The sequence below is a fragment of the Pan paniscus genome, chromosome X, assembly GCF_029289425.2.
Source record: "Pan paniscus chromosome X, NHGRI_mPanPan1-v2.0_pri, whole genome shotgun sequence".
In the NCBI taxonomy this organism is placed as follows: domain Eukaryota; kingdom Metazoa; phylum Chordata; class Mammalia; order Primates; family Hominidae; genus Pan; species Pan paniscus.
The window spans coordinates 57,461,846-57,487,670 of NC_073272.2; the positions used below are offsets into that span (position 1 = coordinate 57,461,846).

General features: G+C 39.0%; 1 long non-coding RNA gene across 3 annotated transcripts in view; it reads left to right on the forward strand.

Annotated features, from left to right (window-relative positions):
- LOC134729826 (uncharacterized) overlaps positions 1–25,825 on the forward strand; it is a 298,887-nt gene that overhangs the window by 101,085 nt on the left and 171,977 nt on the right. For all 3 annotated transcript variants that reach the window (XR_010111310.1, XR_010111312.1, XR_010111311.1), the window contains one exon: positions 5,645–5,761. This is a non-coding gene — a long non-coding RNA (uncharacterized LOC134729826). The remainder of the gene's footprint in view (positions 1–5,644; positions 5,762–25,825) is intronic.

Genomic DNA, 25,825 nt, shown 5'->3' on the forward strand with positions numbered 1-25,825 from the left:
CTGCTGGTATCCTGTCAGTGCCAGTCTGGGACGGAGCTCCCAGAGGAAGGAGCAGGCAGCCATCTTTTCTGTTCCTCAGCCTCCACTGATGACACCTCCAGGTGTGGGAGGAACCCAGGTGAATAGGTTCTGGAGTGGACCCCTAGCAAACTTCAGCAGGCCTGTGGAAGAGAGGCCTGACTGTTAAAAGAAAAACAAAGAAACAGAAAGCAACAACAACATCATCAACAAAAAAAAAAGTCCTCACAAAAACCTCATCCAAAGGTCAGCAGCCTCAAAGATGAAAGCTAAATATAAACTCATGAAGATGAGAAATAATTAATGAAGAAACACTGAAAACCGAAAAAGCCAGAGTGACTTTTCTCCTCCAAATGATCACAACACCACTCCAGCATGGACACAGAACTGGTTAGAGTCTGTAATGGATGAATTGACAGAAGTAGGCTTCAGAAGGTGAGTGATAATGTATTTTGCTGAACTAAAAAAGCATGTTTTAACCCAATGCCAAGAATCAAAGAAACATGAAAAAAATTACAGGAGCTGTTAACCAGAATAACCAGTTTAGAGAGGAACATAAATGACCTGATGGAACTGGAAAACACAGCACAGGAACTTCACAATGCAACCACAAATATCAATAACCAACTAGTCCAACCAGAGGAAAGAATTTCAGATTTTGAAGACTATCTTGCTGAAATAAAACAGGCAGACAAGATTGGAGTAAAAATAATGAAAAGGAATGAACAAAACTTACAAGAACTATTGAATTATGTAAAAAAACCAAACCTATGACTGATTGGGGTACCTGAAAGAGATGGAGAGAATGGAACCAAGTTGGAAAACATACTTTAGAATATCATCCAGGAGAACTTCCTCAACCTAGCAAGACAGGCCAACATTCAAATTCAGGAAACACGGAGAACCTCAGTAAGATATTCCATGAGAAGATCAACCCCAAGACACATAATCATCAGATTCTCCAAGGCTGAAATGAACGAAAAAAATGTTAAGGGCAGCCAGAGAGAAAGGCCAGGTCACCTACAAATGGAAGCCCATCAGATTAAAGGCAGACCTGTCAGCAGAAGCCCTACAAGCCAGAAGAGATTGGGGGCCAATATTCAACATTCTTAAAGAAAAGAATTTTCAACCCAAAATTTCATATTCAGTCAAACTAAGTTTCATCAGCAAAGGAGAATTAAAATCCTTTTCAGACAAGCAAATGCTGAGGGAATTTGTCAGCTCTAAGCCTGCCTTGCAACAGCTCCTGAAGAAAGCACTAAATATGGAAAGGAAAAACCATTACCAGCCACTAGAAAAACACAATGAAATACAATGACCAGTGACACTGTGAAGCAACTACATCAACAAGTCTGCAAAATAACCAGCTAGCATCATGATGACCAGATCAAATTCACACATAACAATATTAACCTTTAATAGAAATTGGCAAAATCCCCCAAGTAAAAGGCACAGAATGGGAAGGTGGATAAAGAGTCAAGACCCATGGTGTGCTGAATTCAAGAGACCCATCTCACTTGCAAAGACATGCATAGGCTCAAAATAAAGGGATGGAGGAAAATTTACCAAGTAAATGAAAAGCAGATAGAAGCAATCTGTTGCAATCTTAGTTTATGACCAAACAGACTTTAAACAACAACAACAACAAAAAAATCAAGAAAGAGAAAGAAGGGCATTACATAATGGTAAAGGGATCAATTCAACAAGAAGAGCTAATTATCCTAAATATATGTGTATCCAACACAGGAGCACAGATTCATGAAAGAAATTCTTGGAGACCTATAAAGAGACTTGAACTCCCACACAATAATACTGGGAGAGTTTTACATGCCACTGACAATATTAGACAGATCATTGAGTCAGAAAATTAACAATGATATTCAGGACTTGAACTTAGCTCTGGATCAAGTGGACCTGATGGATATCTACAGAACTCTCTACCCAAAAACAACAGAGTATGCATTGTTTTTGGTGCCACATGGCACTGACTCTAAAATTGATCACATAATTGGAAGTAAAACACTCCTCCACAAATACACAAGAACTAAAATCTTAACAAACAGTCTCTCAGACCACAGGACAATCAAATTAGCACTCAAGATTAAGTAATTCACTCAAAACCACACAACTACATGGAAATTGAACAACCTGCTCCTGAATGCCTCCTGGGTAATTAATGAAATTAAGGCAGAAATGAAGAAGTTCTTTGAAACCGATATGAACAAAGAATGTACTAGAATCTCTGGATGCAGCAATGTTGAGGGAAATTTATAACACTAAATGCCCACATCAAACAGCTAGAAAGAGCTCAACTTATCAAACAAACATCTCAACTAAAAGAACTAGAGAAGCAACAGCAAACAAATCCCAAAGCTAGCAGAATACAAGAAACAACTAAGATCTGAGTGGAACTGAAGGAAATAGAGACATGAAAAACCCTTGAAAAAAATTCAATGAATCCAGGAGCAGTTTCTTGAAAAAATTTAAGAAATAGACCACTAGTTAGACTAATAAAGAAGAAAAGAAAGAAGAATGAAATAGACACAATAAAAAATGATAAATGTGATATCACTACTGATCCCACAGAAATACAAACGACCATCAGAGAGTACTATAAACATCTGAATGCAAATAAACTAGAGAATCTAGAAAAAATTGGTAAATTCCTGGACACATACACCCTCCAAAGACTAAAACAGGAAGAAGTTGAATCCCTGAATAGACCAATAACAAGTTCTGAAATTCAGACCGTAATAATCTATCAACCAAAAAACTCCCAGGACCAGACGGATTTACAGCTGAATTCTACCAGAGGTACAAAGAGGAGCTGGTACCATTTCTTCTGAAATTATTTGAAAGAATTGAAAAGGAGTGACTCCTCCCTAACTCATTTAATGAGGCCAGCATCATCCTGATACCAAAACCTAGCAGATATACAACAAAAAACAAAAACTTCAAGCCAACATTCCTGTTGAATATTGATGCCAAAATTTTCAGTAAACTTTCAATAAAATACTGGCAAACCAATTCCAGCAGCACATCAAAAAGCCTACCCACCACAATCAAGTTTGCTTCATTCCCAGGATGCAAGGCCGATTCAACCCATGCAAATCAATAAACAGAGCTGAAGACAAAAACACATGATTAACTCAACAGACGCAGAAAGGGCCTTTGATAAAATTCAACATCCCTTCATATTAAAAATTCTCAGTAAAGTAAATATTGATGGAAGATACCTCAAAATAATAAGAACCATTTATGACAAACCCACAGACAATACCATACTTAATGAACAATAGCTGGAAGCATTCCCTTTGAAAACCAGCACAAGACAAGGATGCACTCTCTCAACACTTTTATTCAATGTAGTATTGGAAGTTCTGGCCAGAGAAATCAGGCAATAGAAAGAAATGAAGGTATTGAAATTGGAAGAGGGGAAGTCAAACTGTCTCTATTTGCAGGTGATGTGATCCTATATCTTGAAAACCCCATCATCTCAGCCCAAAAGCTTCTTAACCTGATAAGCAACTTCAGTAACTTTGGAAAAATCAATATCATGAAAATGGCCATACTGCCCAAAGTAATTTATAGATTCAGTGCTATTCCCATTTAACTACTACTGTCATTTTTCACAGAATTAGAAAAAAAAACTATTCTAAAATTTATATGGAACCAAAAAAGAGCCCAAATAGCCAAGACAATCCTAAGCAAAAAGAACAAAGCTGGAGGCATCATGCTACCTGATTTCAAACTATACTACAAGGCCACACTAACCAAAACAGCATGGTACTGGTACAAAAACATAGACCAATGGAACAGAGTAGAGAACCCAGAAATAAGACCACCCATCTACAACCATCTGATCTGCAACAAACCTAACAAAAACAAGCAATGGGGAAAGGATTCCTGCCCAAGGCAATGAGAGCCTACCTCTTGCATCAGCAAGACCTGGATGTGAGACATGGAGTCGAAAGAGATTATTTTGGAACTTTAAGGTTTAATGACTGCCCTATTGGATTTCAGACTTGGATGGGGCCTGTAGCCCCTTCGTTTTGGCCAATTTCTTCCACTTGGAATTGGTGTATTTACTCAATGCCTGTAGCCCCATTGTATCTGGAAAGTAACTAACTTGCTTTCAGTTTTACAGGCTCATAGGTGGAAGGGACTTGCCTTATCTCAGATGAGACTTTGGACTTGGAATTTTGGGTTAATGCTGGAATGAGTAAGACCTTGGTACTGTTGGAAAGACATGGTTGTGTTTTGAAATGTGAGGACATGAGATTTGGGAGGGTCCAAGGGTGGAATGATATGGCTTGGTTTTGTCCCTACCAAAATCTCATCTCATTGAATTGTGGTTTCCATAATCCCCATGTGTTTTGGGAGGGACCAGGTGGAGATAATTGAATCATGGGGGTGATTTCCTTCTTCTTTTTTTCGTTATGATAGTGAGTTAGTGCTCATGAGATCTGATGGTTTTCTAACGGGCTTCCCCCTCACTAGGCAGTCGTTCTTCTGCTGCCACCATGTGAAGAATGACATGTTTGCTTCTCCTTCTGCCATGATTATAAGTTTCGTGAGGCCTCCCCAGCTATGCTGAACTGAGTCAATTCAACCCTTTTCTTTTATGAATTACCCAGTCTTGGGTATGCCTTTATTAGTAGCATGAGAACAGACTAATACTATTCCCTATTTAATAAATGGTGCTGGAAGAACTGGCTAGCCATATGCAGAAAACTGAAACTGGACCCCTTTCTTACACTTTATATAATAACTAACTCAAAATGGATGAAACACTTAAATGTAAAACCTGAAACTATAAAAATCCTAAAAGAAAATCTAGGCGATACCATTCAGGACATAGGCACGGGCAAAGATTTTATCACAAAAACATCAAAAGCAATTGCAAAAAAAGCAAAAATTTACAAATGGGATTCTGTTAAACTAAAGAGCTTCTGCACAGCAAAAGAAACTATCATCAGAGTAAACAGACAGTCTACAGAATGGGAGAAACTTTTTGCAACCTATCCATCTGACAAAGGTTTAATATCCAAAATCTACAAGAAACAAACAAATTTATAAGAAAAAAACCCTGTTAAAAAGTGGGCAAAGGACATGAACAGACACTTCTCAAAAGAACACATACATGTGGCCAACAAACATATGGAAACAAGCTCAACATCACTGATCATTAGAGAAATGCAAATCAAAACCACAATGAGATACCAACTCACACCAGTCAGAATGGCAATTACTAAAAAGCCAAGAAACAACAAATGATGGCAAGACTGCAGAGAAAAAGGAATGTTTTTACACTGTTGGTGGGAATGTAAATTAGTTCAACTTTTGTGGAAGACAGTGTGGCTATTCCTCAAAGACCTAGAACCAGAAATATCATTTGACCCAGCAGTCCCATTACTGTATATATACCCATAGGAATATAAATTGTTCTATTATAAAGATACATGCACACATATGTGCATTGCAGCACTATTCACAATATCAAAGACATGCAATCAACACACACGCCCATCAGTGATAGACTGGTTAAAGAAAATGTGGTACATGTACACCATAGAATACTATGTAGCCATAAAAAGCAACAAGATCATGTTTTTTTTTTTTGCAGAGATGTAGTTGGAGCTGGAAGCTGTTATCCTCAGCAAACTAATGCAGGAGCAGAAAACCAAATACTGCAAGTTCTCACTTATAAGTGGGAACTGAATGATGAGAACATTTGGACATGGTAAGGGGAGGACAACATGCAGTGGGGCCTGTTGGGGAGTATGGCAGGAGGGAAAGCATCAGGAAATTCACTAATAGATGCTGGGCTTAATAACTTGGTGATGGGATGATCTGTGCAGCAAACCACCATGGCACATGTTTACTAATATAACAAACCTGCACATTCAGCACATGTACCCCTGAACTTAAAATAAAGCAAAATAAAAATAAAAATATAATTTTTCCCCATTCAACATCATGGACTTCCTGAAGTTCTCTAGACCTTGGATTAAGAAGACATATCTACAGTACGTCAGATTTGATGTGTCACAAAATACATACATCTTTTGCCTGAATCACTCTCTAAGGTTGCTGTACTAGCTTTCATTCCCATCAGCAGTATTGGAAAATTTGTATTATCTCACACACTCACCAACCATTTATATTGTTTTCCAACTTGATGGGTTAAAATAACATCGCATTTTTGTTATAATGTGAATTTCCTTGGTAACTAATGAGGCTGAACATCTTTTCATCTGTTTGTTGGCAATTTTGGCTTTCTGATTCTGTGAACTGCCTTTGTACATTTTCTATTAGGTCATTGATGGTTTTCCAATAGGAAAATGACATAATCTCTGCCTTGCTCAATACATAGGTCTCTTGTAGCTCTAGCACTTTCTGACCTGATTCTAGCATTTTGCTAAAAGTCTAGGTGAGTGGGTTCAAGCAAGGTAAAAACCATACAGACTGCAGTGGAGGAAGGGTAGAATACCACCAGGGAAAAGCGTTAAGAGGTTGTTTTAATAGTTAACTAGTGTACAAAAGGGCAGAATCAATGGTGGTGTAGAGAAGGAGACTAACGTAAGAGACCCCACAGGATTTTGTTTGCGGGAAAGGGAAAAAATTAGGAGCCAAAATGGAAGCCGCAGAAATACTTTGGGAACAGCGGACAGTTTTGTCTTCTCAGTCTCTATTCCATTAAATAAGTAAACTCTTAAATAGCATTTTCTTTCCCAGACCATATGTGTGTATGTGTGTACATATGTGTATGTGTTTGTGTGTACAAAGTAACTAACAAACAATAAGCTCTAATTGTGAATGCTTTTTTGGAGCATTTGCTTCTAGAGATTCATACAGTTTCAGCCCAATTTTTGCATGCTATTGAACCTGGGTTTTGGAACTTGGGTTCACATCTTAGCTCAAGCAGTGACAACTGTGTGACCTTGGGCAAATCATTTAGCCTCAATATAATGCTGGCACAACGCTAGCTTCTACACAGAAGTATTGTGAGGTAAATATAAGGTAATGTATGTGAAGTATATAATATAGTGCCTGGCACAGAGTGAGTATTCAGCACATTTGTTGAGTAGATCAATCAAAATTGAGATTCCCAATGCTGACGCCCTAGAAGCTGTCATAGTAGTTTGCATTAATTTGTTTTCCTTCCGTTTTAATTGTGATTTTAAATGTAATAACTCCTGGTGATAGACATAGTAATTCTTAGTTAACTAGACTGTAAGATTGATAAGAATCTGCCATTCATTTCCTATGCCAAATGAAAACTTACTGGAAACAATAACAATTCACATTTATTAGACAATATAATCATGCACTCTTAGAAGTACTTTACGTTAAATAAGCCATGAATCTCCACTGTAACATTATAAGAACTATTATTATCCCCATCTTATAGATGGGAAACTAAGGCATAAAGCAGTTATTTAACTTATCCAAGGTCAAACAACTACTGTGGTTCCTGAGTCTACATTTTAACTACTATAGTCAAAGAGGAGGAGTGACCTGCCTAGTGCCACACAATATGTTAATATTAGACTAGGATTCAAATTAGATTTTTCTATTCCTTCTGCTGCACATAGAGACATTTGGATTGTCAAATCCATTTTACTATGTTACTACATTTACCTTATAAGTTTATTTTTTATAGTTTTTATACAAATATATTTTAAGTGAAATACCATGTGGATGTGTTATAAAGTAAACTTTTTATAATAAAGCCACATTTTTAAATGTCCAGTAGTTCACTGGAGAGGTTAGTGGTGGATTGAGGGAGGTGCTATATATCTATATTTAACATTTGATTTTAAAATAAGAGAGGTTGTTTCTATTATAGAAAATACTACAGAGGCTGGTCTAGAAATCTGTTTCCTGCTCCCAACCTTGGTCAAAGTCTAACCTGAAGGGAATAGTAGCAGGATCTATATGTTTTTATTTGTTATTAATTTTTCCCTGTAACGCAGAAGCTGACTGAAGAGCTAGTATTAGGGACCTGGCAAACTTGTAGGCATGCCATTGCTGTAGCAGTTGGTATGTATGCTGAGAGGGTGGCCTAAGAGAAGTAAGGTAGGCTTCCAAGCACAATGGCAGCCAGCCTAGAACATGGCCTCCTTGCTTGCCTGGTCAGAGGCTCCTGACCAATGCTGAAAGCATTCTTTCTGCCCTGGAGGAGGCAGAGGGCACAGTTACCCTTTCAGACAAAACCAGAAGCAGTTTGTAGGAAAGAGAAAATAGTAGAACGGGGAAGCGCAATGGAGGAAGATGCAGTTGGTCTGAGACTGACACCAATGTTCACTGTAGGGTATGGAAAAGATTGCTCTGCCATGAAAAGTGAGCAAGTATTCCCCCAGTGCACTGGATGTAGTGATAATGGTAGTGTATGTTTGCTAGTGGGTGTGTGATTTTTTGAGGGGTAGTACTGATTGTTTGTGTCATAATCTTAAGTGGAATGGATATTTCCCTTCAGTTGTATATGATAACCTTTTATTTAGTTCTCTTTTTAGTTAAAGATAAAAGAAGGATTTTTGTAAAAAACGATGGACATAAAGCCAAATGAAGAAAAATTGCATTCATTTTGGATCAAGACTGTTTTACCTCTTCTCCCAATATATCTGACCCTACTCCCAAATAGCATTTGAAGTGTTTTATTTATTTTTATTAATTTTAAATTCTTAAATTTTTATGGATACATAGTAGTTGTACATATCTATAGGGTACATGTAATACCAACATACAATGTGTAATGATCAAATATGGGTAATTGGGATGTCCATCATCTCAAGCACTTATCATTTATTTGTGTTGCGAGCATTCCAGATCTCTTCTAGCTGTTTTGAAATGTACAATAAATTATTGTTAACTATAGTGGCCCTATTGTGTTATCAAACACTAGGACTTATTTCTTCTATCTAACTGTATCTTTGTACCTGTTAACCAACTCCTCTTCATTCTCCTATCCCCATTACCCTTCTCAGCCTCTGGCAATCACCATTACAAACTCTCTGCCTCCATGAAATCAGTTGTGTAGCTTCCACATAAAAGTGAGAACATGCATTTGTCTTTCGGTGCCTTACTTATTTCACTTAACATAGTTTTCTCCTAATTTTTATTAACTTTAATTCCCACATTATTAACTATAAATAAAAATATACTACTCAGAAGAAAAAAGAAACCTATCTTTGACATAGCTCTGAATGAAAGTCATAATAAAGACTTCAGAGTTTTTTCTGTTTATGTGTATGAATGTGTATTGGGTGGAAAGAAGAATGAAACTAGTCATAGCAGCTGAATTATGCCCTTTCGGCAAAGTTTGGTTTTCATAGAAACAAGTATGGCCTAACTCTCTGAGGGAAAAATACACACACACACATCAATATGTTTTATTATATAATACATGTTAATTTACACACATATACATATTATTATATAATATATGCTAATTTGCTATACTATATGTATATATATATTCAGTTAAACCATAAAAAATTGCCATTTTTATAGGTAAAAATTGTTAAATATTAGCAATTCTATATGGTTACACTGGGCATTTGTGTGTACGTGTATGTGTGTGGTTTAAAACAAATGAGAGAGTAAGAGATTGACAGGAAGAAGGAGAGGGATGTGTGTGTTTGGTGTGTGTATGTCATGATAAAACTTTCAAGCTGTAGGAATCTAGCTATATTTAGACAGGATCTCAGAAAAGTGACTAGGACATTCTTTTCAACATATTTTTAAGGAATGAACTTCCACCTTCTTTAGTAGAGCTCTTTGATCATCTCAGGGATTTTAGGCTCTGACAGCCTTTACTTTCCAGATGTTTTGGTCACTTGTTTGGGTGGAATCCCCATACTGCTGTTTAAGTCTGTTCAATCTGCTTTGAATTCTGTATAGAAGGAGAAAGGAAAGAACTCATCAGCATTATAAAAAAAAATAGTAACAGCCAGTTGTATATGATAGTCTCCTGACTACAAAGGAAAAGTTAGTATTGGATTTCACAAATATGACCAGATCTTCTCAGATAGTCATTTGATATAAAAACCAGCCCCCTGGAGATTGCTATAAGTTATTAAGCCACTCTTTAGACTTCTCTTGGAGAATGGATCTTTACTAAACTATGGCTGCTGTTTTAGAATCTTCCTTTCAGAGAGTGCTGAGAATACCTAGGAATAAAATGCACTTCTTTCCCAGAAAATTTTTCGTTGACTGTCTACTTTAAAGGTTATTGGATTATCTTCATTAACATTCAGTTGATGTATTGAGCACTTGCTCTATGCAGCAAACTCTGCAAAGACCTATGTTTTGGATATTCACAAATACTTTAACATCTCTGTGGCAGATTACTGAGAGTGGACTTAGTTTTTGGAATAAAGAGTCAAAAGCAGAGGTGGGTACATAAAGTTAGTGATGAGGGTTATGTGGTAAGATAAAGTCCTGAGGCTGATTTTCTTCTATGCATATACACCTTTAGAAGTAATAGTAGACTTTAATGGTGTTTGGCTCAGAAAACCAAGAATAGTTATCTTGGAGCTATCATGGTCCTCTCCACAAAGTCCCTGAGGAACACAAGAAAGAATGGTAAGGGAAAGGAATGTAACACATAGTTAGACAGACTTGTTTCCTAGAACTCTATTCAGAGAACTGTGGTAGGTCAAGCTAGATCTTATGGTTAAGTTTGGAGGCCTGTGAGGCCATTTTCCTCTACCTAAACTCAAACCTTAATCTCAGAGTCTTATTTGACAGCTGACTGCAATGTGACAGAAGGCCACAATGGTAAGCTTGATTAATAAAAACAGAATAGAGAATTGACCACAATCAAGTATTGATGTGTCGTGGCATCTGACCAGTCAGATAAAAGTTAGGTGGAAGGCACAACAAAGTTTTTAGTTATTATATCCCTTATTCTAGAATTCTACATACACCAAATATGAAAGGAGTTCTAAAACAGCATTTTGAACATAATGGAAATCAGCATGTATTCAGCTGGAGTGCTATTTAGGACAGCACTTTTATTTAGAGAAGATAAGGGCTCTGGGGAAAAAAAAGGAAAGATTGTGAAGGGCAATATAAGGCATGCTAAAGATTTTGGTGTTTAGAAACATCCTGCTACAGCAGCGTGGAGCATGCTTAGAAAAGAGGAGAAACTAGCAGCAGAAATACTGTCTAGAGGCTTTGGTGATAAGTCCATGTGAAACAGTGGGCCTTAAAGTAAGGTAGTAGACATTGGGCTGTAGAGAAGCAGGTAGATTCTAAAGTTATAAATGACATGATATGGTATCACCAATATTTGGCTATTGATTGGTTGTGGGAGAAGAGGAAGTAAAGGTGATTCACAGGATTCTGATTTGGGCAATGGAGTGAAGAATGGTGCCAAGGTACCAAAGGAAGAACAAGTTTTAGTCTGTGGATGCAGTATCAGACTGAAGATATTTTGTTCCAGAGTGTCTATGTTGAGGTGCTTCCGGAACATTTAGATAGACGGCCTATTGTAAATACATATATGCAATATATGGTGAGAGTAGACTTAATTTTGGGAATAAACAAGTCAAAACCATTTTTAAACACTCTTACTGTATTCCAGAAATAAAAGGCTTGCTCTACCTCTCCACTTTTACCTGTAAGTATAGCTGTGCTCCTGCCCTACTGAACTAATCACCATTCCAATAACACAGAACACAGCATGCTCTTCACATCACAATACCTTTGTACATATTGTTCCCTTTGCCTCAAATGCTTCCTTTCTCTCCTCTTCAGTCAGAATATGTATGTTTACATTCTGATTTGCTGATATTTATTGTAATACAGCATACATATGAAAGAGTACAGAAATTATACATGCACAGCTCAGCAAGTTTTCATCAATTTAACATACCTGTGTAATTGGCACCAGAAATATGAAACATTATTATTTCTCACCCATCTTATAGAATTATAGATTAGTACCATCTGTTTTTGAAATTTATGTGAATGAAACCATATGATATCTATTTATTTGTATGTATCTTATTTCATGCAACTTAATGATTTTGAGATTCATTGATGCTGTTGTATGCAGCAGTGGTTTGTTCTTTTTTCATTTCTCAGTAGTATTTCATTGTATGACTATACCATAATTTATTTACTCTTTCTAAGATTGATGGACATTTGGGTCATGTTCAGTTTTTGGCTATTAATAATAATCATACTATTAAAATAATAAAAGCTGTATGAATTTTTTTGTAAGTAATTTTTTGCTACATATGTGCACACCCGTTTCTGTTGATTATATATAAAGGGGTAGAATTGCGGTGCAAGAGGTTATGCATGTGATTAGTTTTAGTCAGTACTGCCAAATAGATTTCCAAAGTGGTTATACTGACCTGCTCTTTTTTTTTTTTTTTACATAACTCCAAAAATACAGTTTTTCCCATTGAATTTTTTTGAAGTTAAATAGCAGAGATGTCAGAATTATGCTCATCAGGAAATACAAAGTACAGAAATATAATTTCTGTGAGTAGTTTTTAAGTACTACTAGTAAGTACTGCTAGTGAGTGGTAAGATTGATAACTTCTAGTGAAAGTCTGGAATCCAAAGCTTGATATGTATCTAAATATATGTTTACCCCACCTTGGCACTGTGCTTTGCTGAGGGAACAGCAGGCCTTGTGCAGGTCCAAGATATTTCTCATAAATACTTCATAGCCTCATTCAGTACATGAAAATTGGGTAATTGATGTCCCAGAAATGTGTGCAGAGAATAGAGCAAAAAAAAAAAAAATGCATCTTGGAAAAAATTCAAAGCAAGTGTCAACCATATTCACTACAATTTAAACCAAAACAAAATGAAACAAACAAAAAGCCTCACATAAAATATCTGAATTTAAGATTACAGTCTGGTGTGTCATCAGTGAAAATGGTGGAGTGAAAACCTGTAGAATATCCCTTATCTATAAAAACCAATGAGAACACTGGCCAAAAAACTGTGAGAATCAATGTTTTCAGAACTCTAGAAATTAACCAAAGGCTTGCAGAAATCCATGGAGCCTTTATTCAAGAAAAATATCTGAGGCCAGGCATGGTGGCTCATGCCTGTAATCCCAGCACTTTGGGAGGCTGATGCGGGCGGATCACGAGGTCAGGAGATCGAGACCATCCTGGCTAACACAGTGAAACCCCGTGCCTACTAAAATTACAAAAAATTAGCCGGGCATGGTGGTGGCGGGTGCCTATAGTCCCAGCTACTCGGGAGGCTGAGGCAGGAGAATGGCATGAACCCGGGAGGCAGAGCTTGCGGTGAGCCGAGATCGTGCCACTACACTCCAGCCTGGGTGACAGAGCGAGACTCCGTCTCACCAAAAAAAAAAAGAAGAAAAAAAAAAGAAAAATATCTGAAGCTCAGTAGGAGCATGAGCTTTTTATCATTTTAATTTGCCCTGTTCCTATGCCCTCTCCCCAGTTCCACAGCAGCCCTGAAAATCAACAGCATGCAAGTCACAGTGAAAAGCAGCAACGTGGTAACCACCGAAGAGGGTAGAATGAGGTTGGAGCCTCTTCAAAGTCCCTTACCAGAAAACTGTCATTATTCAACCTGTATGACAGCTCTCAGGGAGACTTCATGTGTAAGGCTACCTTTAATAGACCTGACTAAAAGCTCCCCCAGGGTGAATAGACCATTCCATGGAGCCATTTGTCAGAAATAATCAGAGAAAATTATGTATATATATATAAAATCTAAATCTACCACCAATAATTTTATATCACATCACAACACCTGAGGTGGTAGATAAGGATTGGTGCAAACATTAGGTTAACCAAAAAGCTTACAAAGAAAATATGGGGAATAAGATGTCCATAAGTGTGTTAATGGGCATGCAATATTTAAATATGTAATTTATAGGACAATTACAACACAAAAGATGGGGAGGGAATTGAGATTTATAGGGGCAAAGTTTTTGTATATTATTTAATTTTAAATTATAAACTATAGTAATAGAAATAAGGGAATTAAGATGGTATGTGGCAAAATATTTATAAGAAAGAAGACAGCAATGGAAAACAAAATATATAAAACATACAGAAAACAAACAGCAAAATGATAGGTGTGAATCCTATTTTATCAGTAATTATAGAGTTTAAATTGATTAGCTGCTGTAACCAAAAGGCAGAGACAAACAGAATGGATTTTTAAAAACCGTGATCCAACCACATGCTTTCTATGAGACACACAAAGACACAAACAGGATGAAAAAGCTGTATTTTGAATATCATGGCCAAAGTGGCTGTGCTAACATCAGACCAAACAGAATTTTTGACAAAATTGTTCCTAGATGTAAATAAGGGCATTTTATAATGATAAATGGGTCAATGAATCAAGATGATATGATAAATATACCTTCACCTAAACTGAACCCCCAAATACAAAGCTTGTTATATACACTGGTATTCATACTTTTTTTTTTTTTTAACACAAACACTCCTTTGATTGTTGCAAGGGTTTAATTTTTAGAGTTCTAAAAATGTTGATTTTGAGAATTATTACCAGCATTCTTATTGCTTTTATGGAAGAAAATATTTTTGCAGGTCTTTACTCCCCCTTTTCAAAAATCTCAACTCTTAGCAGACTTTTCAATGGATGTAAAGAATGTCATTCTATCAACATGCTCTGATGCATTTATTCAGTAATCTACTGATGGACATTTATTTAGGTTGTTTCTAGTATTTTGCTAGCAGAAACAGAACTCCAGTGATATTTTTCTACATATAATTTTATACAACTGTATGAGAATAGTCATACAAGTAGAATTATTTAGATCAGAGGATATATACATTTTAATATTTGATAGATATATATTAGTTTTCTCTAAGGAAGCTGTAACAAATTACATGCCCACCAATTTATGAGGTTGAATGTTTCCACACATTTAATTTTTAAAAAAATTTATTTTACAACACTGCATACTGACAATATTTTTAATCTTTATCAATCTGATGGTGAACAAAATGTCTTTTTAATTTCTTTTTTTTTTTTTGGAGTTAGAGTCTCTCTGTCATCCAGGCTGGAGTGCAGTAGCGCGATCTTGGCTCACTGCAACCTCTGCCTCCTGAGTTCAAGCTATTCTCTTGCCTCAGCTTCCGAAATAGCTGGAATTACAGGCTCGCACCACCACACTGGATTAATTTTTGTATTTTTTGTAGAGACAGGGTTTTGCCATGTTGGCCAGCCTGGTCTGGAACTCCTGGCCTCAAGTGATCTGCCCACCTTTGCAGCAGGACGAGCCACGGACAAAACCCCACAGACACCAAGGTAGTGAAGGAAGTGGCTTTAATCAGCTGGAAGGATCAGCAGACTAATGTCTCAAAATCCGAGATCCCTGAGTGCACAATTTCTGTCCCTTTTAAGGGCTCACAATGCTAAAGATTTTACGTGAAAGGGCCATGATTGATCGAGCAATCTAGGGGGTATGTGACAGCGGCTGCATGCACCGGTAATCAGAGTGAAACAGAACAGAAGGAGAAGTTTCACAATGTCCTTCCATACAATGTCTGGAATCTATGGATAACATCGGTTGCTAGGTCATGGGTTGAATTTTAAAAGCCTGGTTTTGGGTCTGGGTTTGGGTCTGGTGCCTGGCACCGGGCTGCCTGCCTTTGGTTTCACTTCCTTGTTTCTTCTTAAAATGGGTACTGAGTATAAAACAATGTAAAACAATATGAGGGGTCTCTTTTTCTCTTCTCTCACCTTGGCCTCCCAAAGTGCTTTTCCTTCTCTAGCTATGCAATATTGTCCGATAATTGAGACTTTTAGAACCCAGAAATTGTCAGGATGGTTCTTTTGGGCTGGGAATTCATCAGGAACTGGGTCCGTAGGGACTAATTCTTGGGCTTCCCATGGCCATTGATCTCCTGTTAACAGTTCCTCCACAAACATAACACAAAGTGATTTTAAAGACTGTGCTACATGCTCAGCTAATTGCAAAAACAAATTTCTAGTTTTTCCTGGAATCTCAGGTACTGGCACATTTAGTTCATCACAGAAAGTCTGAAATACTGGTTCTAGAGAGCGTTTTCGAACCTCTCCTTTTATTAAGATATTTATTCTAGGATCTTGTCCTTTTCCATCAATGCCTAGAGATACGTGCTCTCCTTTTTCCCACTTTGGGTCTGAAGGATTTGTAATTATTAATTCTAAAGGGTTGCAGCTTCCACTTGTGCAGGAGGGGCTGCTTTTTCCTTTTTGGAGCCAAACAAGATCTTATTCATCTTTTTTCCAAGTAGCCCAGATGACACAAGACCAGTATTGACACACATTTGTACATGAATATGATTCATGGCAGATATACTTATTTTCTGCTGTGTAACTCTTTTCCCAATCTAGAGAACCGCATCTTATTCCTTGCTGATTACTATTAATAGTGGCACAAGTGTCGAATTTTAGGATTACATGTTTGGGGACCCCTCTTTCTTCTGTTCTAGCTATTACTTTACTTGTGTCACCTAGAAAAGGGCCAGTCCTTAGTCTTATTTCAAATACCGTGATCATGGGAGGATCAGAGGGGTCATAACACACATCAGGCTGATCACTTTCTGGATTACATACTTTGTACTGAGTGTTATTATATAAACATGTTCCTTTTGGTGTTCCTAGGCACTCATAATAACTATAGGACAAAAAGATTGTTTTAACTTGTTGTCCTACCTCAGTGACCTGATGTACACACTGAAAGCAGTCCTCCATGTGAAAAGAAGCAGTGGAAGCTTTTACCACACAAGTCCATGTCACAAGGAAAATAAGTCCCATGACAATTTTCCTCATGCTTCGGCCGTGCATAGACCAGTCAACTTCCGGGTTTGACTGGAGTAGGGCTTGTCGTCCTCCTCAGAGTCACTTTACAGGGATTGTCCAGGCTTGGTTTGGCCTCCTAGGTTTCAGTGGCTGCAGGCTTTATGCTGCTGTGTGATCCAGGCCAGGATTCCTTCCACCTTTACAGCTGTGGGAGTGGTCATGATAACAGTCTGGGGTCCTTTCCACCATGGCCGCAGAGGAGCTACTTTCCAGTCCTTGATCCACACACGGTCATCTGGAGAAAAAGGGTGAACTGAGGAGAATAAGCTGACTGGGCACCTCTCATTTACCCAAGCTGAGATTGTCTGGGTAATTTTCCCCAAGGCCTGTAGCTGTCGCTGCAATTCAATTTCACCTAACTCTTGGGGAGTACCCGGAAGTCCTCGCAGTATAGGAGGAGGACTATGATATAATACTTTGTAAGAGGAGTATCCTGTTTTCTTAGAGGGGGTGCACCTAATTTTAAACAATACCATAGGAAGGGCCTGTATCCATTTTAATCCTGTCTCTTGACATACTTTCCCTAAACTATTTTTGACAGTCCGATTCATTCGCTCCACTTTTCCGGAACTCTGAGGTCGGTAGGCAGCATGTAACTTTCATGTGATTCCCAATACCTTTGCTGTCTTCTGTACTAAGTCAACCACAAATGCTGGCCCAATATCTGAGCCAATCCATAGCGGCAGTCCAAACCTAGGGACGAGATCTCAAAGAAGCACACGGGTTACTTCACGAGCTTTTTCAGTTCGTGTCGGATAAGCCTCTACCCACCCAGAGTAAGTACACACTAGAACCAGTAAATACTTCTTACCTCCGCATTTGGGCATCTCTGTGAAGTCCACTTGAAGATCTTCCAAAGGAGCTACTCCATAGGCTTGTATGCCGGGAGGGACAGAGGGGTCTTGCTTTGCATTGTGCTGTCAATAGGTAACGCATCGCTGCGCTACTGTTTTAGCTAGAGCTGGCAAGTGTGAGATGTAGAAGTACCAGCTTAACAGCTTTTCAAGTGACTCTTGGCCTAAATGGGTAGTTTCATATACAGCCAGCACTACTGCGGCTCCTAGCAGCTGTGGCACAGCTATTCTCCCCCATCTGGTAACTTTATCCATCCTTCTTTTATTTTGTCCTCTTTCTGCCTGAAGAATGTCTTTTTCCTCTTTAGAATAAGTAGGGACCAGATCAGGTGTTTGAGGGAGTAGGGGGGCTGTGACTGATGCCCAGTAGGGAGTAGATGCTGCTTTTCATGCCTCTGTGTCTGCCCAGGAGTTTCCTCGGCTCACTGAGGTGGAAACTTGCTGGTGTCCCCTGCAATGCGTGACTGCCACCTTTTGGGGTTTCCACACTGCCTCTAATAATTGTAGAATTTCTTGTTGATATTTTATGTTCTTTCCCCCAGAATTTAACAGGCCTTTTTCTTTATATAATGCCCCATGTACTTGAAGGGTTAGAAAGGCATATCGAGAGTCAGTATAAATGTTTACAGTCTTACCTTGACTGAGTTCTAGAGCCCGAGTTAAAGCAACGAGTTCTGCTTTCTGGGCCGAAGTGCCCTGAGGCAATGGCTTGGCTTCAATAACATTATCCAAGGTTACCACCGCATATCCTGGACATCTTTCTCCTTGTGGGTTGATGAAGCTGCTCCCGTCTATGTATAACTCCCAGTCTACTGATGCCCATGGCTGGTCTCGAAGATCCGGTCTGCTAGAATAGACTGAGTCCAACACCTCTACACAGTTGTGTTCAACAGGGCTGTCTGATACTGGGAGCAAGGTGGAAGGATTTAGTGTGTTACAGACTTCAATGGTTATGCGGGGGTTTTCACACAAGCTTTGGTACTTGGTTAATCTAGCATTTGTTAGCCAATGGTGTCCTTTGGTATTCATTAAAGTTACCACCACATGGGGGGCCTTTATATTTAAGTTTTGCCCAAGGGTTAGCTTATCTGGTTCTTGTGCTAACAGGGCTGTAGCTGGCAGGGCTGTCAGACATGGAGGCCAGCCTTTTGAAACTCCGTCTAGCTGTTTTGAGAGGTAGGCCACTGGTCTTGGCCAGGGCCCCACAGTTTGAGTTAAAACTCCAACTGCCATTTTTTCTCTTTCTGACACATAGAGTGTGAAGGGCTTGGTCAAATCTGGTAGTCCCAGAGCTGGGACTGACATAAGTTTTTCTTTTAACTTACAAAAGGCTTGCTGTTGTAGAGGCCCCCATTCAAAGGGCTCTCAGTCGCCCCCCTTTGTAACCCCGTACAACAGTTTGGCTAGCACCGCAAAGTTTGGAATCCATAATCTGCAAAACCCACAGCTCCTAGAAATTCCCTTACTTGCCTTCTGGTTTTATGTTCTGGTAGGCTGCAGATGACCTGCTTTCTTTCTGACCCCAGGCTGTGCTCCCCTTTCTGAATAGTGAATCCCAGGTAGCGTACCTGCTGTCTGCAAATCTGAGCTTTCTTCTTGGACACCTTATATCCACAGTCCTCCAGGTGCCAAAGTAGGGCATCCATCCCTTTTGCACACCCGACTGCTGTGGAGTGTCCTAGCAGAAGGTCGTCCACATACTGGAGCAAGACGCAGCCTAGGTCTTTAGCAGGAAACTTCTGGATGTCTCGAGCCAACGCCTCCCTGAAGATGATGCGGGAATTTTTGAACCCTTGGGGAAGCTGAGTCCAAGTGTACTGTGTGGTGACACCTGACCCCGGGTCTTCCCACTGAAAGGCAAACAGTTTTTGCCTCTCAGGAGCTAGTCTAATGCTAAAGAAGGCACCCTTCAAGTCCAGGCAAGTGAACCAGCCATCCTCAGCCAGCAGCAATCCTAACAATGTGTAAGTGTTAGGAACTGTTGGGTGCAGAGTCACGGTAGCTTGGTTAACCAAGCATAAGTCCTGTACGGGCCGATAGTCCTTGGTCCCTGGCTTGGGGACAGGTAGGAGGGGGGTATTCCATGGAGACTGGCAAGGAACTATAATTCCAAAAGCTTTCAAGTGTCTAAAATGTGCCTGTATTCCTTCAAGAGCTTCCCTGGGAACCGGATACTGCTTTTGTCTGATTGGCTGGGCCCCAGGCTTAACTTCTATGAGTACAGGGGCTTGATTGATGACCAGCCCTGGAGGATTGTCCTCCACCAATACTCGGGGCCATTGCTTAGCTAGTGCCGGTTTTATCTCCTGACCTGGCTCGGTTAGAAAAAGGCTCCATTCTTCTTCTCAGGGGACCATAAGGACCATGATAACTCCTGTTCCCGGTAACTTCAGCTATGAAGAGCCCTGTTTTGTAAAGGAAATGGTGGCTCTCAGCTTGCTAAGCAAGTCTCTGCCTAACAAAGGCAAGGGGCAGTCAGGCATATACAGAAATTGATGAGTCACTTTATGTCCTTCTATCCAAGCAGGTCCACGGTAGGTAGAAAACCTGCTTGGTGGAGACTCTTGCTCCTATTATATCAGCGGTTTTCTTAGATAAGGGGGCCACTGGGGTGGTTACTACTGAGTGTTCATCACGGTATTGACCAAAAACTTAATGTCCTTGACCCCTATTGTCATCCTGACCATGGGCTCCTTGGGGGCATTTGAGCTCGGTCCCCTTCAGTCTAGAAGCCCTTCGGCCAGATTAAACAAAGTCCCTTCGTCTTTTTCTATGGTCTTTTTGCTCTGCATCACCTTGCTTCTCTTTTAGTTGGGGACATTTATCTTTCCAATGTCCTATTTCTTTACAGTAGGCACATTGGTTATGCTGCAGACATGAGCGATTGGACTGGGCATTCCTCCCAGAACACCCCTTTCCCTGTCCCTTCATGGGGATTCCCCTAATTGCCACAGCCAGCAAATCAGCGTTCCACCTGGCCTGGCGTTCTCCCTCCTTATGGCTTTCTCTGCGGCTTGTTGCATCTCTGTTTACAAATACTTGATTAGCTATCTCCAGTAACTGCGAGATATTCATTCCTGCAAAACCAGCCTGTTTTTGTAATTTCCTTTGGATATCTTCTGCACTTTGACTAACTAAGGCCATGTTAATCATATGCTGATTTTCAGGACTATCTGGATTGAAAGGAATGTACATATGATAGGCCTCACACAGTCTTTCATAGAATTGGGCTGGGCTTTCCTCCTTTCCTTGGATGACTTCAGAAACTTTACGTTGGTGGCCTTTTGAGCCCCTTTTTTTCAGACCTTCAATTAATGCCTCCTGGTATTGTCTTAGCCTCTCCATATCTGGTCCTTCATTCAGATCCCATTGAGGGTCCATTCCTGGCAGCTGAATTCTTATGTATTCCTGGGGATTTTGGTAATTGGCTGGGACATGCTCCTCTAGCCATTTAGTTGCTGCCTGGAGCACCCTTCGCTTTTCATCTGTGTTAAAGAGGTACATGAGTAGCTGGTGGGAATCAGCCCAAGTAGTATTATGAGTCTGTATAATAGTTTGGAGCAAGTCAATTAGAGCTTGAGGCTTTTCAGTGTAAGATGGAGTATTATTTTTCCAATTGAGGAGGTCAGCAGAAGTGAAAGGGTGATACACAAAGGCACGCCTTTCCATCATGTGTCCATCCTCATCTATCCCAGTATATTGCTGCTCTCTCAGGGGCATTTGTGTTCCAGTCTTGGGCTGTAAGCGAGCCACCAAGGGAGGAGTTTCTCCTGCAGCTTCACTTCCTTTCTTGTCTACTCTGGGTGGTCTAGGGGCTGTGAGCTCAGGATTAGGGGGCCTCTCTGCTTGGTAAGGGAGGGGCACTGTTGGTGCCATCTCCTGCCATGAGTCTTTGGGCTCTGGGTCAGACAGAACTTTAGGGGCTGGCTTCCCTCAGTGGGTGGAGTGAGGACCTTCCTTAACTAACTGTCCCTTTGCTACTAGTACTGCTGCTGCCTGTCCTGTTAACCACTGTGGGGGATCTAAAACTAGCTGTAACCAGGAATCTATATATGGGAACTGATCTGGGTGTCCTGGCTTGCCAGTTACTTTGTGCCATACCTTTGAAACAAGAGACCGTCCAGGCTTCCTTCTGATGGCCAACCTACCTCTAATTCTGGCCAATCTATTTCACACAAAGTTCTAAGTTTTCCTGGAGTCATAGTAACTCCATAGTCTCCTTTGAATCCTTTCTTGAAATTCTTTAACATAGTTCCCAATGGGGTGGGCTTACTTTGTGCCTGACCCATGTTTTCTCAAGACAAAATATCATGCTCACACCACACACTTACCACAAAACAAAGAACAGGTAAAGAGGGCACACACACACCTTTATTGTTTATACCAAACCAAAATCAGAGTATCAAGAAATTTAAGCCAAGTCAAAACCAAAACCAAAGTATCAAGCAATTCAAGTCAAGTCAAAACCAGAACAAAAGTGCCGATACAGGCATGCTGTGGGTGGTCAGGCCATGCTTCCACTCAGATGGAGTGGGCAAGTTTCAAAGACTATTCTTACCAAGTTTCAGATGTCTGGACTCCAAGTGCCATTTCCTTCCCTGTGTTCAGCCACTGCTTTGGTCCTCCACGGGGGCTTGCCACACACTGCTCTGGTGAGGCGTTCCACTGGGCCAATTGCCTACCCGGGAGCACTCTTTGGATCATGTCGCTCGGGTAGGCCGGAGTCCTCTGCAGGGATGCTCCACAGGGTAGGCCTAAGCTGCCTAAGGGGCTGCCTCGGCTGTCCATCAGTCACCTCGTTTCCCAGTCAGCGAACCAAGAAATGTAGCAGGACGAGCTGCGGACAAAACCCCACAGACACCGAGGTAGTGAAGGTAGTGGCTTTAATCAGCTGGAAGCATCGGCAGACTAATGTCTCAAAATCCGAGCTCCCCGAGTGCACAATTTCTGTCCCTTTTAAGGGCTCACAACGCTAAAGATTTTACATGAAAGGGCCGTGATCGATCGAGCGATCTAGGGGGTATGTGACAGGGGCTTCATGCACCAGTAATCAGAGTGAAACAGAACAGAAGGAGAAGTTTCACAATGTCCTTCCATACAATGTCTGGAATCTATGGATAACATCGGTTCCTAGGTCATGGGTTGAATTTTAACCACCAGGTTAGGTCACGAAGGCCCAGACCTGGTTTTGGGTCTGGTTTTGGGTCTGGTGCCTGGTGCCGGGCTGCCTGCCTTTGGTTTCCACTTCCTTGTTTCTTCTTAAAACAGGTACTGAGTATAGAACAATATAAAACAATATGAGGGGTCTCTTTTTCTCTTCTCTCACCTTGGCCTCCCAAAGTGCTGGTGATTACAGGCATGAGCCACCATTCCTGGCCCTTAAATATTTGTTTTATTTGGTTTTTGTTGTATATGCCTCAAGTCTTTCATTTTTTTATTGAGGTATAATTTATATTTAGTAAAATTTATTCTTTTTACATCTACAGTTCTTTGAAATTTGGCAATGTATACCATTCTGTAACCACCACTATAATCAAGATAAATAATGTTTCTGTCACCTGAAAAGGCTCCCTTGTGCTCTTTTGTAATCAACTCCTCCCTCTAATTCCCAGCCTTTATCAACTACTGATAAGATCTCTTTCACTGCAATTTTGTTCATTATAAACTGTTATATAAGTGAAATTATAAGTTTATAGCCTTTTGATTCTTGCTTCTTTTACTCAACATTTTTCTCGATTCATCTGTGTTGTTGTGCATGTCAGTAATTCTTTATTGTTGTTGTTCAGTAGTTTTCTATTGTATGAATATAGCAATTTGTTTATCCATTCATCTATAGATGGACACTTCAGTAGTTTCCAATATTTAGTGACTATGAATAAAGCTGTTTTAAACATTTGCAGACAGATTTTCCTGTGGACAGATTTGTGTTTGTATTTTGGGATGGGTAAATACCTAAGAGTGGAATTACTAGGGATTATGTTAAGTAAATGTTCAACTTTACTACCAACTGCCAAACTGTTTTCCAGACTGGCTTTAAAATTTCTCAGTCCTACCAACAATGTATTAGAATTTCATTGCTCCACATCCTTGCCACCATTTGTGTTTTTAAATTTTATAATACATTAACAAATAATAATTCTATATATTTATGAGGAACATATGATATATATATATAATGCAGTATGATTGAACTAAGAAAAGTGACATATCCATCTCCTCAAATACTTATCATGTATTCTTCCTATCTAACTTAAACTCTGTACCTTCTTAGCAACATCTCCCCATTCCCCAACCCAACCTCTGATAGCCACCATTCTACTCTCTATTTCTTTGATTTAGATTATTTTATATTCAAAATGAAAGTGAGATTATTCAGTATTTTTCTTTATGTGGCTGGCATATTTCACTTAGCATAATGTCCTCCAGTTTTATCCACGGTGTCGCAAATGACAGGATTTTTTTCCTTTTCAGGGCTGTTACTCCATTGTGTATACATACTGCATTTTCTTTATCAATTTTTTTTGATGGGCACTTAGATTGATTTTATATGCTGGCTATTTTGAAAAATGATGCAATGAATATAGGAGTGCAGACATCCCTTCAACATACTAATTTTAAATCCTTTTGATATATACACAGAAGTGGGATTTCTGGATCATATGGTAGTTCTATTTTTAGTTTTTTGAGGAACCACCACACACTTTTTTATAATGGCTGTAATATTATAATTCACATTCCCACCAACAGTATACCTGAGTTCCTTTCTCTTCACTTGTTATCACTTCTCTTTTTTATAATAACCACCATCACAGGCATGAGGTTATATTATATTGTGGTTTTAATTTGCATTTCCCTAATGATTAGTAATGCTGAACATTTTTTTCATGTACCTGTTGGCCATTTGTATGTCTTCTTTGAGAAATGTCTTTTCAGATCTTTTGTCTGTTTTAAAATAGTTGTTTCTTGCTAGTCATTTGTTTGAATACCTTACATATTTTGAATACCTTTGTTTGAATACCTTACATATTGAATACCTTACATATTTTGTATAGCAAATCTTTATCAGATGTTGGCTTGCAAATATTTGTTGTTTCCTTTGCGTTACAAAATCATTTTTGTTTGTTACAATCAGGTTTGTCTATTTTTGTTTGTGTTGCCTAAGATTTTGGATGTAATCCCAAAGAATCATTGCCAGACCAATTTCATGTAGTTTTTTCCGCTATATTTTCTTTTAGTATTTTTACATTTTCAGGTCTTTTCTTTAAATTTTTAATCCATGGTGAGGTGATTTTCATGTGCAGTGTGAAATAAAGGTCCAATTTCATTCTTCGGCATATGGATATTCAGTTTACCCAACATCATTTATTAAAAAGACTGTCCTTTTCCCATTGTATATTATTGGCATCTTTGTCAAAAATCAATTGAATGAAAACACATGTGTTTATTTCTGGAATTTTTATTCCATTTCTTTGTGTATGTGTCTATTGTTATGCCAGTACCATGCTGTTTTAATGAATATAGCCTTCTAATATAATGTGAAATCAGATAGTGCCTCCAGCTTTGTTCTTTTTGCTGAAGTTTGCCTTGGCTATTTGGGTTTTTAAATTTTATACTTTATAATTTATTTTGTTTTATGATTGACACAGTTATATATATATGTATGGGGTACATAGTAATATTTTGATACATATAGTGATAAGATCAGGGTAACTAACATATTTATCATCTCAAACATTTATCATTTGTTTGAGTTGAGAACATTCAATATCCACTTTCTGGCTATTTGAAAAAATAAATTATTTTTAACTATAGTCATCTTACAATGGGATAGAACACGAACTTATTTCTTTTATCTAGCTATAATTTTATGTCCTTTAAGAAATCTCTCCCTATTCCTCATTCATTATATGCTTCCCAGCCTCTGGTATCCTCTGTTCTACTTTTTACTTTTATGAAATCACCATTTTTTACCTTCCACATATGACTGAGAGCATACATGGTTTAACCTTCAGTTCCTAGTTTATTTTACTTAACATAATATCCTCCAGTTCCATCCACGTTGCTGAGAATTCCAGGATTTTATTCCTTTTCATTGCCAAATAGTATTCCATTGTTTATAT